At 37.0% G+C, this 13,237-nt stretch overlaps 1 long non-coding RNA gene across 1 annotated transcript; it reads right to left on the bottom strand.

Moving 5' to 3' along the window:
- Positions 1-7,135: 7,135 nt before the first annotated feature.
- LOC109123714 (uncharacterized) lies at positions 7,136-7,772 on the bottom strand. The gene is made up of 3 exons (XR_009467470.1): positions 7,529-7,772; positions 7,353-7,442; positions 7,136-7,220 (listed from the first exon to the last, which is right to left on the bottom strand). It is a non-coding gene; the product is annotated as an uncharacterized LOC109123714 (long non-coding RNA).
- Positions 7,773-13,237: the final 5,465 nt, after the last annotated feature.

Below are 13,237 nucleotides of genomic sequence, written 5' to 3'. Positions count from 1 at the left end.
CTTCTTTTAAAGCTAACATCTATAAGAAAATCACCTATTTTCCTAATTTGAATATCACTTGTGTTTGCAAAAACCCTTCCCAGTGAACGATCCTAGAACCACTATGCTATAGTAGTTTGGCTACTTTAGTAATAGTATTCAAGGTATAAATTTTATTGATACGCCTTTAAAGCTAAGCTACCATGAGTCGAATCAAATGGCGCCGTTGCCGGGGAAGGTGCCACAAGCACAGTGAAGCAACCATTAAGGGTAACTTGTGATCTTCATCACAAGTTTGGTGAGTTTTCTTATAATTTTTTTTTTAGTTTAGTTTTTATTTAGTTAAATTTTTTATTCTCTTTTCTTTTATTTTTATTTTAATTTCAATTTGTGCATTCCTTGTTGGATTCGAGACCAAGAGGGAACCCTGGTACAAGTTGAAGAAAAGAGCCTTAGTTGAATATCATTTTTTTTAGAAATGGAAATTTCACATGAAGATCAAAGCTCTCATTATGATCATGAGAAGGACAAATTTGCATACTTATCCATGAGGGATCGGATTGAATTGAGGAAAAGGCAAGTTCAACAAAGCCAATGGGGTAGTAAGTATGCTTTGAATGGAGATGATTCATATGAGCATACGGTAGGGGAGTGCCCTACCATTCCAACTATGAGAGACATGTACGGTTACCAAAGCTCCTACACCTTAAGTTGGAATAACCATCCCAACCTTACAACCCAACCTCAACCTCAACCATCAATGAGTACATCTTCATTGGAGCAAGCCATTTTGAAGATAAGCAAAGTCATGGAGGACTTTGTAGGTGAGCAACAAAAGATCAACTCTCATCTTAATGAAAAGATTGATAATTTGGAGAGTTCAATGAATGTAAGAATGGAGGGGGTTTATAATGATCTATCACTAAGGATAGAAAAAGTTCAAGGCTCCATTGAGAAGCTCACCAATCTCGACATAGCAAGGGGGAAAAGGAAGCTTCCTCCTCAACACCACCATAACCTTCAAGGAACCAATGCAAAAAGATCAAGGAAAGTGTTGAAGATGACACTTTGGTAGGGGATTGCTATGACAACTCTATGGACTAACCTTCCATTGAAAATCATAAGGTTCAAGATGATAAAGGGTTACTTGAACCCATTAAAGCATCCACTTCTCCAGGGAAGAGAAGAGAAATGAATTCCCTTGGACCAAATGGGAAGGATGCCAATTTTGTTTGGGATCCAGGGGGAATTCAGCATGAAGTGGGTGTGTGAGTGAGGATGAGCTAAAAAGTTCATCTTCTTTTTGGGGTACATGCTATCAGCTTCATTTAAATTCTATGCTTTCTTTAAATTATGCATGTTTTAGTTTGAATTCTTAGCTTTAATTTAGTTTTAATATGTTTTTAAGATGAGTTTTGAAGTGTTCATGCAGGTATGATGCTTGCAAAAATCGAAGTTATGATGAAAACAAGGCAAAACAGGGGAGAAAAAACCAAGACTCAGCCATTTTTGCACAACACTTCTTGTTGTGCGAAATTTTCGCACGACACAACCCTTGTGCGAAAATGCTTTTGTGCCAATTTCCAAAAAGCATGCTCTCGGTCCCTTCTCAAAATCCCTTGTGCGAATTTCACAGGAATGCGAACCTTGTGCGAACCTTGTACGAATTCGTTTTTGGGACAAATTTTCAAAACCATGCTCTCTGTCTTGGTACTCCACAGGAATGCGAAATTTTCGCACAACACAAGGTGTCGTGCGAAATTTGCACTTCCTCTTTACACTCCATAGCCGCGGCATTCACTATTCATCACCGCCCATTCCTTCAATTTTCAACTCCTTCCACCATCAAAAACCTCCCAATTCTTCACTCAACACTCTAAATCCATCCCTCAACCAATCCCAGCCTTGCATTTACCAAACCAAAGCCTCAAGCTAAGGATTCAAGCCACGTTTTCTTCAAAGGAAACCCATTGCCGCCGGGTAGAGGAGCTCCAAATTTCAAATTCTCTTCGTGAAAAGGGTCCAATTTCCAAGCCTAGCCACCATGAAAAATCCTTTTCCTACCTCAGCCAACATTTCCCACCCTCAAAAGCCAAAAATTTTCACCATTTGAACGAGCTTCAAAAATTGCAAAAGGGCGGGTGAATAGTGCTTGTGCGAAAAATTCGCACAACACCCCCTCTTGTGCGAAATTTTCGCACAACACCCCCCTTGTGCGAATTTTTAAGCTTCCCCTGTTTTAGCCAAAAATCTCCAATTTTAACACCCCTGCAAGCTACATTCAAATGTCATTGCAACTTATATCAGTATACCATCATGGCATGGACCCTTTGAGCCTTGTCCTCAACTGCTCAAAGTGGGGCCCACTCATCATTTTTGTAAATATTTAGTATAAATTCCTCTCTCATTCAATTTTTGAATTTTAAAACAGGTGGTTTACCTTCTCAACTCCAAGTCCACATCACATGAGGTACCACTTCCTTCCTCCTTATTTTCGATTCAAACATTGAGGACAATGTTCATCTCGGTTGGGGGGAGAGATGAGGAAGTAAGTATTAGTTTAAATTTTTATCATAATTAGTTAAATTAGCTACTTTTTGTTTAAATTTTAAAATTTTTGTTTTAAACTCCATGGATATTAAGGATTAACTCTCAAAATTAAATGAGAGAAGTCGAGTTTCAACTTGATTACATGAGTCTTAGAGTTTGTATTATGCTCTTCTAAAAGTTAATAAATTGTTGAAACTCCCATTGCATGCAAACTTATCTCTTCCACCTTAAGCTATTCGCACACACATACATTAGATTCCGGTTATAAGATGTGAAACTATCTCACCTTCTAAGCTTGAGAAATCATAATTTGACAAATTTGACACCTTTAGCCTCTCTTTAATAGTGTTGGGACACCTCATAAAGACCAATGAGTCTTTGAAAAAAAAAAAGAAAAAAAAAAAGAAAAAGAAAAAAAAATAGAATAAACTTCTTTGCTTGCCTTGAAACCTGAGCATGGTCCGAAGGGGTGGCGAAAGCCTTTAAAGCCTGGTGCCCTAAGCCTTTATTGGTTGGGAGTCACCGATCCTCTGCTTATTACATGGCTGAATTGGTTAAGTTTAGTAAGTGAAAAGAATTGTGAATAAGAGGTGCGTTCCTAGCCTATCAAGAGATGGTTAATTTTGCTAAGCTTAAAGAAAGACTTAGGTTGGGGGGAGATGATAGTTATCCATACTATACTCGGAAGCTAATCACATTAACACTTAGCTTTTAGTGGAAGAATTTGATTTGGATCTTTTGAGAGTGGAAATTCTTTTGATGCTTAAACTTGCATAATATCCATTCTTTGTACTCTATGATCAAGTGAATGCTTTGACAACTCTTATTATAGGTTGAGTTTCACATCTTTATTGATCCATGGATATCCATCAGGCCACTCATATCATTTTTTGGAGTGATTTGCATGATCCCTTTTATGTATATTATTATAGTTTACTTAGTTTTTATCTCCTCCATTGCTAAGGGACTAGCAATGAGTCGGTTGGGGGGTGTGATTACTACCAAAAAGTGCTATTTTGTAGACCTAATTATAATGGTTTTAAGCACCTTTGAGTAGTAATCATAGTCATTTAACCCAATTAATTCATTAAGGTCCTTAGTAATTGGTTTTAACCATTTTGTGGCAAGTTTACATGTTTTTATCAGCTTATGAATCAATTCAAGCATGCCAAATGATGGAGGAGCTACTTGGACAAGTTAAGGCAAAGCTTTTGGAAGCTCAAATTCATGAAGAACCAAGCTTTGGAGCTCCATAGCCCTTTGCCAAAGTCGTTCAAAGTATGCAAGGAAAGAACAATGGAGAAGAGGAAAACAGAGTGAAGAAAAAAGAGGACAGCAGCTGCAGTCTTCTTTTGCACTTTTGGAGCACTTCCCAAAGTCCATTTTCTACATGCTATATACCATTTCAAAGCTCAGGAAGTCAAGAATCCAACGCTTCAAACCGTGTATGATTTGGAGCTGAAATGAGGAAGATATGGCCTTCGGAAGCCAACTGCTCCAGGCTTGTGCGAATGGTGTGCGAATGGTGTGCGAATGATGTGCGAAACTCGTACACCCCCCTCAGGTGTGCGAAAATTCGCACACCCCATGCGTGGTGCGAATTTTCCTCTGTTTTGCCGACTCCACTTTAGATATTTTCTTTTGTATTTTTTTATGTAATTTCCTTTCTTCTCCTTGTAACAAGCCAATCACAAGCTTTGCTTTTGTAAAGACTATATAAGGGGTGGAAATCACCTCTTGAAACCAGAGACGCATATATACAGAGACGGAGCCTTGCTCTGTTTTTCTCTCTTCTCCTGTTCTTCCCCATTTCTATTTTCTTAGTAGCCAAACAGCCTCTGAGGGCTTTTCCTCAGAGGATGAGTGGCTAAAACTTTTAGTTTCTCAAAGTATGGATGTTATGTGATGGCTTGGATGCAATCCCATGGAAATTTCTCGCACCCGGAAGGTAAGGTAGTCGTTTTTCATTAAAGGTTCATTAATGCAAAGTTTGGTTTTTATTTCCTTTGGACAACTTCCAACGGCCAATACTTGATAAGCTTTTGGATTTCTATCCATTAGTTATCTCCTACGAGCTATTGGAAGGTGAGGTTTTCAATTCCAAGTTTTGTATTAATCCGTTAGAACCAATTTCAATGGCCATTGAAAGGTGAGTTTATCACCTGGAATGACTTTAAGTTGCCAATATTTGGTAAGCTTTTGGCTTTAGACCATTAGTTATTTCTTACGAGCCATTCAAAGGAAGTCTAAGGTGAATAACCATTGATGAAATTCACTACCATCTGTTTTGCCATTTTAAAGGATTAAAACTTGATTTGCTAAATCCATACCGGTTCGGGAAGCAAGCATCACCATAGTTGCAACCCCAACGCGAGGAGCCTATCCTGAGATTTCCAATTTGCATAAGAGCCAGAGCATAGCTATCCTATCTTTGAGAAACTTGTTTTTACACCCTTTCATATTAGTCTTTAATGTTAGCTTAAATTAGTTTAAATCTTTCTAAAACATTTACATTTTCTTTTAAAGCTAACATCCATAAGAAATTCACCTATTTTCCTAATTTGAATATCACTAGTGTTTGTGAAAACCCTTCCCAGTGAACGATCCTAGAACCACTATGCTATAGTAGCTTGGCTATTTTAGTAATAGTATTCAAGGTATAAATTTTGTTGATACGCTTTTAAAGCTAAGCTACCATGAGTCGCATCATTAGCTTTGAAAGAAGATGTAAATGTTTTAGAAAGATTTAAACTAATCTAAGCTAACATTAAAGACTAAAATGAAAGGGTGTAAAAACAATTTTCTCAAAGATAGGATAGCTATGCTCTGGCTCTTATGCAAATTGGAAATCTCAGGATAGGCTCCTCGCGTTGGGGTTGCAACTATGGTGATGCTTGCTTCCCGAACCGGTATGGATTTAGCAAATCAAGTTTTAATCCTTTAAAATGGCAAAACAGATGGTAGTGAATTTCATCAATGGTTATTCACCTTAATCTTCCTTTGAATGGCTCGTAAGAGATAACTAATGGTCTAAAGCCAAAAGCTTACCAAATATTGGCAACTCAAAGTCATTCCAGGTGATAAACTCACCTTTCAATGGCCATTGAAATTGGTTCTAACGGATTAATGCAAAACTTGGAATTGAAAACCTCACCTTCCAATAGCTCGTAGGAGATAACTAATGGATAGAAATCCAAAAGCTTATCAAGTATTGGCCGTTGGAAGTTGTCCAAAGGAAATAAAAACCAAACTTTGCATTAATGAACCTTTAATGAAAAACGACTACCTTACCTTCCAGATGTGAGAACTTTCCATGAGATTGCATCCAAGTCATCCCATAACATCCATACTTTGAGAAACTAAAAGTTTTAGCCAATCATCCTCTGAGGAAAAGCCCTCAGAGGTTGTTTGGCTACTAAGAAAATAGAAATGGGGAAGAACAGGAGAAGAGAGAAAAACAGAGCAAGGCTCTGTATAGTCTATATATTTATATATTTATATCTCCATCCGTGTTTGTATTTTACAATGGATGCACGGGAATATATATAGAGAAGTTTTTCCAACCTTCCTAGCTAAGAAATCTTATGATTGGTGGATTACAAGGAGAAGAATGGAAATTTATACAAAAATATCTAAAAGAAAAGATCTAAAGTGGAGTCGGTGGAACAGAGGACAATTCGCACCACGCATGGGTTGTGCGAATTTGGAAGGTGTTGTGCGAGTTTCGCACAAGCTTCGCACAAGCTGAAGGTGTTGTGCAAATTTCAAGGTGTTGTGCGAATTTGGCACAAGCCTGGAGCAGTTGTCTTCCGAAGGCCATATCTTCCTCATTTCAGCTCCAAATCATACACGGTTTGAAGCGTTGGATTCTTGACTTCCTGAGATTTGAAATGGTATATAGCATGTAGAAAATGGACTTCGGGAAGTGCTCCAAAAGTGCGAAGGAAGACTGCAGCTGCTGTCCTCTGTTTTCTTCACTTTGTTTGTTTTTCCTCTTTGCTTCTCTCCTTTACTTGGCTTGTCTTAATGATCCAAAAAGCGGTCAAAACACTAAAACTAGCCACGAATATGATTAGAAGTCATTGCTAGGTCCTTAACATGCCAATTGGGATAAAGATGGAGAACTACTACACAAAAGTGCTTAAAACATAATGAATTAAAGGCGCAAAATAGCACTTTTTGGGTAGTAATCATGTATAAACTGTAGAATAAATAAATGGAAGTTAGACACACATGCACTTGCTACTTATTTTTTTTAATCATCTATGAAATAAATAAAGAGGTGTTACTTGCATTCAATCCGAACTTGTGGTCTCCAATGTGAAATCTAAATCTCATTGTGTCAACACAATAAGATCATTAAACATACAACAAATTGAATCCTTTCTTTTGACAATGTGAAAACCCGAAAGAAATGACTCGGGATCATAAATAATTATACAATAAAAAAAACTTTCATTATTCTTTCAAAAAATAAAATCTGTTATTTCCTTGATTACGGAAGATAGATATTTTGACATAAAGTGCACTTATTAAGGTAAACTTTGTGCATTATACATTGAAATTAGAAAATTGTATTTAAATCTAGTTAGAAAGGTACCATAAAATATGCATAATTGAAATGAAGGCATCCATGCCAATTTGTAACTGTTGTCAAATAACACCCTCCCTTGACATTTTACATCGCATGCCTGCATATCAAATCTCCAACTAAGACTGCTCAAAGAGCACCTAAAAGAAAATTACCAAGATTGCATCACATGCAAAACTCGAGATGCTAACATTGAACCATGGGAGAGATCGACAAGAAACAAAATACTCACCCATAAGTTTGTAATTGTTGTACTCAAAACCCGCTTCCTAGTCAAACTTTCAACACAACTCCAGGGAGACTTTCACAAATAGTTAAGCCACTAGTAGAAAACAACATCAATATGAGAAGTTGACAAGGTACTGTGCAGATAAAAGAGTATAAATGTGTGTTGAGAATAAGAGTTACCTTAATGAATGTAAGGACATGATAGGGTTGAATTGGCTCTGCACCTATTTTTGCAATTTGAATTTATTACGGTTCAAAAATAAGTTTATGATGTATCCTCACTTTAGGGGAAGCGAGCAATCTCCTTGAAACATCTTTGATTTAGAGATTTGATAAAACTCAAAAGACAACCTTTCACTTGGCAAAGAGGGCTAGAACAGGGCACCCCTCAATCTCTACAAGTTAAAGAGATGAAGTTTTGAAGACCAAGGAAAGGGCTAGGGATTCCAGATTTGAAAAAATTTTCATTGAAATATCAATGAGTTGTAGCAAGAAATACTGTCAAAAGGAAATTGCATTTAATAATGCACAATATAAAATGAATGAACTAAGTTTTTGGAAAGGTGAATCTTTGGAGGCTCCACAAAGATAAGGGGTCTTAATACTCTTGCAAGTGTATTCATGAAATTGCTTTCTCAAAGAACTCCGGAACCTGAACAGTGTGGAACACAAAGCTATTGAAGAGATGTGAGACTTTGAATTTGATGAGGTAGGGACAATCTGATGAGGTAGGGACTTGAGATCCACATTTTCTTAAGTGAAGAATTTTGAGGTTGTAGAGGCACACTAGTAGTTTCCATATTCAGATGCTTCTCTTCAAATATTCATATAATGTACATCTTCTTTGACATTGTTGTTCCAATAGGATGTGCAACCTATTTGAGCATACTAAATGTACAACAAAAAATTTCATTAAAACAAAAATATGAAGTTAATGTCTAAGAAGATAAGATTTATATAAAGTGAATGAGCATGCTTGATTTAGCACAAAGAGAATGACCCTAAAATTTAAGAATATTATTACCACAAGTAGCTAATTTACATCATTAAAAGCTTCACAAGGATTTGATGGTTAGACAATAAAGTAATTCTAATAAATGAGTTAAAATCGGCTGAGCTAAGAAAGATTAAATTCAAATAAGCATCAATCATTAAGGAATTGACCAACTATGAAAGACTTCAAATGACATTTTCTTCATAATTTCTTTTCCTAATTGGCCCCATTTGCTTGTACCAAAATATTAATTTGCCTTAAAGGAAGTGGATGACTTATATCTTTGAAAGGATGTGAAAGTTGGAAATCCCTCGATTTCCAATGATTCAAGAAGATAATTCCTATGGCTATTGTTGTCATTGTGCATAATTCAACTAGCCATAGACTACATAATTGAACAATCATGACCACGTAGATGCTTAAATATGGTATGTAGTTCATCAAGTGGAAAAGCAAATGAGACTTGGACATCTCAAGATTTCTAGGAATCAAGATAGATACAAGTTGTTGTTTCCTATTATAATTCATTTGGATTGCAATCAACAAGCACTAACTCCATTCACTGCATGTTTTGAGTCTTCAACATAAAACCCAAATTCCATTCTATCAGCCAAAAATAAAAAATAAAAAAATAAATCCTAATAGCTGCTCTAGAAACCATTTTATGTCTCAGATTATAAGATGCAGGATGTAACTCACTTCCATCATTGAGAATGAATTGATAAAACTTTGCAATACTAGTATATTCAGCTTCATTATGATGACCTCATAGAACTAGAATAAGTGGAGTGATGATGTTATCTAAGTAGTAAACCCAACCAAGTTTATAAACTAGAACTTCCTCTAGTATAGCCTCTATGTAAAAGAAATTTAAAGGTCTTGATACATTAGATATTGAAATTGTTGGATTAAAATCTTATTTATTGCATCTAGCAAGATAGAAGTAATAATGCTAATTTCGAATTATGACAGATTATAGAGAAAATTAGACACTGAGAAAATACCAAGCTGGAAGCCATGTCAAGATCTGCTTTCTAGTTGAAAATTTTAGCAAAAAATTAAGTCCAATTAAAAATTTTCAATAGTAGGTAAAAGAAATTGAAAGTGATGTTGAGGAGAGCAAAATGAAGAAAGATGCTGGGAATGAGATGTAATACATGTTTTATTGCTCAGAGATGGATTAGTCATGTATCTCCACACAGGGGATATCGGCAATCTTGGGCCAATCATGTCCTTCCTCCTCTGAGTACCTTTGTTTTAAATGTGGACACCCCCAAATCGGTAGTTCTGACAGGGAATCAGGCACCAATCCTTTCCTTGGCAAAATCCATTGGAGCTTAGGGCAGTTGAAGATCAATAGGATTCTAAGCGAGGTGAGGGTTTGGAGAGATAGGGAGGCTAAGGATTCTAGATTATGGAAATGAGAAATATGAAGAGAGGTAAGAGTTGTAGGAAGAATAATCAAGTGGGGGTCATCTGAAAAGGAAGTTGCATATGGAAACATGCCTTCAATTGAGAGGTTTTCAAGAGAGGTGAGTCTAGAAAGGCCCCATTGGGATAGGGGGGTCTTGATATTCTCACAGTGAGAGATAAAAAACGATGTAAGACAAGTGAGGTTTTTTATCGGAGGCAATAATTCCAAATTTTTATTATTTGCAATATATAGATCTGTGAGGTTGTAAAGGCAATTTGGTAGGCTCTGAGATTAGGATACCTCGCGATGCTTAAAGATTGAAATGAATTATTAGTAGAGTGAAACATCTCCTCTGAAATTGACTCGAGGTGTTCACAATCCCAAATGTTAAGTCCCTCAAGGGTGGAGGGAAACTTGCCTCTTGGGAAGGATATGAGAGATGAACAATGAGAGATAGCCAGGCTTCGAAGAGCAACAACATTTGTGGAATCGTAGTGCATTATTCCCTCTGGTAGAGACTCCAGCTTTTCACAATTACTTATGTAGAGTTCCTTGAGAGTGATGGGTAACCTACTGATTACTACCAAAAAGTGCTATTTTGTAGACCTAATCATAATGGTTTTAAGCACCTTTGAGTAGTAATCATATTCATTTAACCCAATTAATTCATTAAGGTCCTTAGTAATTGGTTCTAACCATTTTGTGGTAAGTTTTGGTGCTTTTTGATAGCTTTATGCTCACCAAAGCAATTTAAGAATGAGGGAGAGCTATATATAATTCATGGCAAAGCTTTTGGAAGCTCAAATTTATGAAGAAACCAAGCTTTGGAGCCTCATAATCCTTTGCCTTAGTCGTTCAAAGTAGGCAAGGAAAGAACAATGGAAAAGAGGAAAACAGGGCAAGGAAAATAGGGGACACAGCTGCAGTCTTCCTTCGCACTTTTGGAGCACTTTCCGAAGTCCATTTTCTACATGCTATATACCATTTCAGAGCTCATGAAGTCAAGAATCCAAAGCTTCAAACCGTGTACGATTTGGAGCTGAAATGAGGAAGATATGGCCTTCAGAAGACAACTGCATCAAGCTGAGGGATAATTTCGCACCTTGCGAAATTGGAACTCCAACGTGCGAAACTTAAAGTGGATGGCAGCTGTGCATTTGCGGTGAAGTCCAACATGCGAAAGTGATTTTGCAACTTTTGAACTTGGATATTTACGGTGAAGTCCAACATACGAGAATGGTTTCTAAGTTGCGAAATCAACTTGCGAAATTTTCGCAAGTCACCATGCAACGTGCGAAACTTGGATATTTACACCGACTCTTTTTCCTTTGATATTTTTGTGTCTAAATTTCCATTTTCTCCTTGTATTCAGCCACTCATGTAATTCCTTAGCTAGGAAGTATCCAAGGAAGGGTAAAATTACCTTCCTATATAAACTCTCTTGTAAACACTGAAAAAGGAGACTCTCGGGGAATTTTCTCCAGGAGACCAACTTATGTAAATTTTACACTTAGTGAAATACAGAGATCTCTTTTGCTTTCTTTTTCTCTCTACTATTTTCTATTTTCTTGGAAGCCAAACAGCCTCTGAGGATGTTTTCCCAGAGGATGAGAGGCTAAACTTATAGTTTCTTGGAGTAAAGGAAGCTAGGTGAAAAGTCCAGATGAAAAGGTGGAAAACTTCCGTGCATTAAATTCAGGTAGTTGGAGTTCATAAATGGCTTCTAAATCCAAAGTTTTGCTTTAAATCCCTTAGGATCACTTTGAATGGCCAATACATGGTAAGCTTCAAGTCTCTATGGATGCTTATTGTTAGATCCATATCAGTCCATTAGTTATCATGTACGAGCCATTGGAAAGTGATTCAAGGTGAAAAACCATAGTGTCTTAAGCCATTAATGGACCTTGAATACCATTTCTATTGGCTTTTTATGGATTAAATCTTCATTGTCAAACCTATACCGGTTCGGGAAATAACTATAGGTTAAATCCCCAATGCGAGGAGAAAAATCCGGAATTTTCCACTTTGCATTCTGAACTTGAACCTAGCAACCTCTAGCTCCGGGAGACTTTCTTTCTTCCATTTTCACTTAGTTTATGTTAGTTTAATTTCAGTCACTACTTTCAAAACAAATTTTATTCTCTTTTAAACTTTTAAGTTTATGATAAAGGAAATCATCAGACTCAATTTCTAATTTAGAGTTTATCACTGGTAGAGTGAAAACCCATCCCTGAGTTCGACCCTAGAGCTGCTATACTATAGTAGCTTTGCTACGCCAGTATAAGGTTATAGGATTTATAAATATTTTTTATTAAAAGACCCGACTGGGCATGAATCACCTACCTCTCGGAAAACCAATCAAAGAGGGACACATATTTAGACTTAAGTATTCAAGGGCACACATGTCCATGGTGCTGGTGGTGGCGATGGAATTGCAGTGCATCATTCCTTCTGGAAGAGACTTTAGATTTTCACACTCCCCTATGATTAGTTTCTTAAGGGTGGTAGGTAATTGCCCTTTTGGAAGGCAAATGAGAGATGAACATTCCGTTATTTCCAAGGATTCAAGGACGCATGAGTTGCTGCTACCGTTACTATTTCGCATCATCCCATCAGGTAGACACTTGAGACCTTCACAATTTCGAAGAATAAGACTTCTCAGCTTTGGTGGGAAATCTACCTCTGGAAATGACACCAGTTTTGGACAATACTTGATTTTCAATTCTTCAAGGCATGTTAGACCTTTGCCATCCATTTGGAAGCCTCTCCAGTTTATCACAGCTACTTATTTTCAAAGAACGAAGATTACATCCTGATGGTACAAGTTGATGGCAATGAAGGCTTTCCGATTCAAACCCATCCTTCCACAAACATGTGAGCTCTTCACATTCTGAGAATTTCAAAGCCTGAAGCCCTCCCAATGACCGCATAAATCCTTGTTGCAATTTGATAAGCTCTAAAATCCCAGAAACTGTTAACTCAGTGAGTGAGGTGAGTTCAATTCCACTTCTCAAGACCGTCTCATTACATTCATCGACTGTTAATTTCTTGAGAGATGGTAGCCTTAGAAGTGTAAACTCCAGTTTTCGACAATTCCCAACAAAGAGCTTTGTTAGAGAAGGTAGGTAAGTGAGTAATTTCTTAATCAATTTAGGGCAAGACAAAATTGTAAGCTCACGGAGGCAAGGGAATAAGGACTTTGTGGGGGAAGACCAATCCTCCCAATACTCCCATCCTGACATATTTTCAAAAGATAGAGACTCTAGTGATGGGAAAGACTTATCTATAGAAAAACATGTCTCTCCATAAAACTCTGTACCCACATTTGTTACTCCATCATTTCCAGAAATCAACAACTGTTTGAGCGATGATAACTGCCCCAAGCATGGTAAAGATGTGCACTTTTTGCAATCTAAGAGACGTAGATTCACCATTTTAGAGAATTAGCCATTCTTTATCCAATATGGGAATTCTGGACCAC

The sequence above is a fragment of the Vitis vinifera genome, chromosome 13 (genome assembly GCF_030704535.1).
Source record: "Vitis vinifera cultivar Pinot Noir 40024 chromosome 13, ASM3070453v1".
NCBI lineage: Eukaryota > Viridiplantae > Streptophyta > Magnoliopsida > Vitales > Vitaceae > Vitis > Vitis vinifera.
Note: the sequence above shows the minus strand (reverse complement) of the source record. Positions and strands in the feature narration are given on the sequence as shown.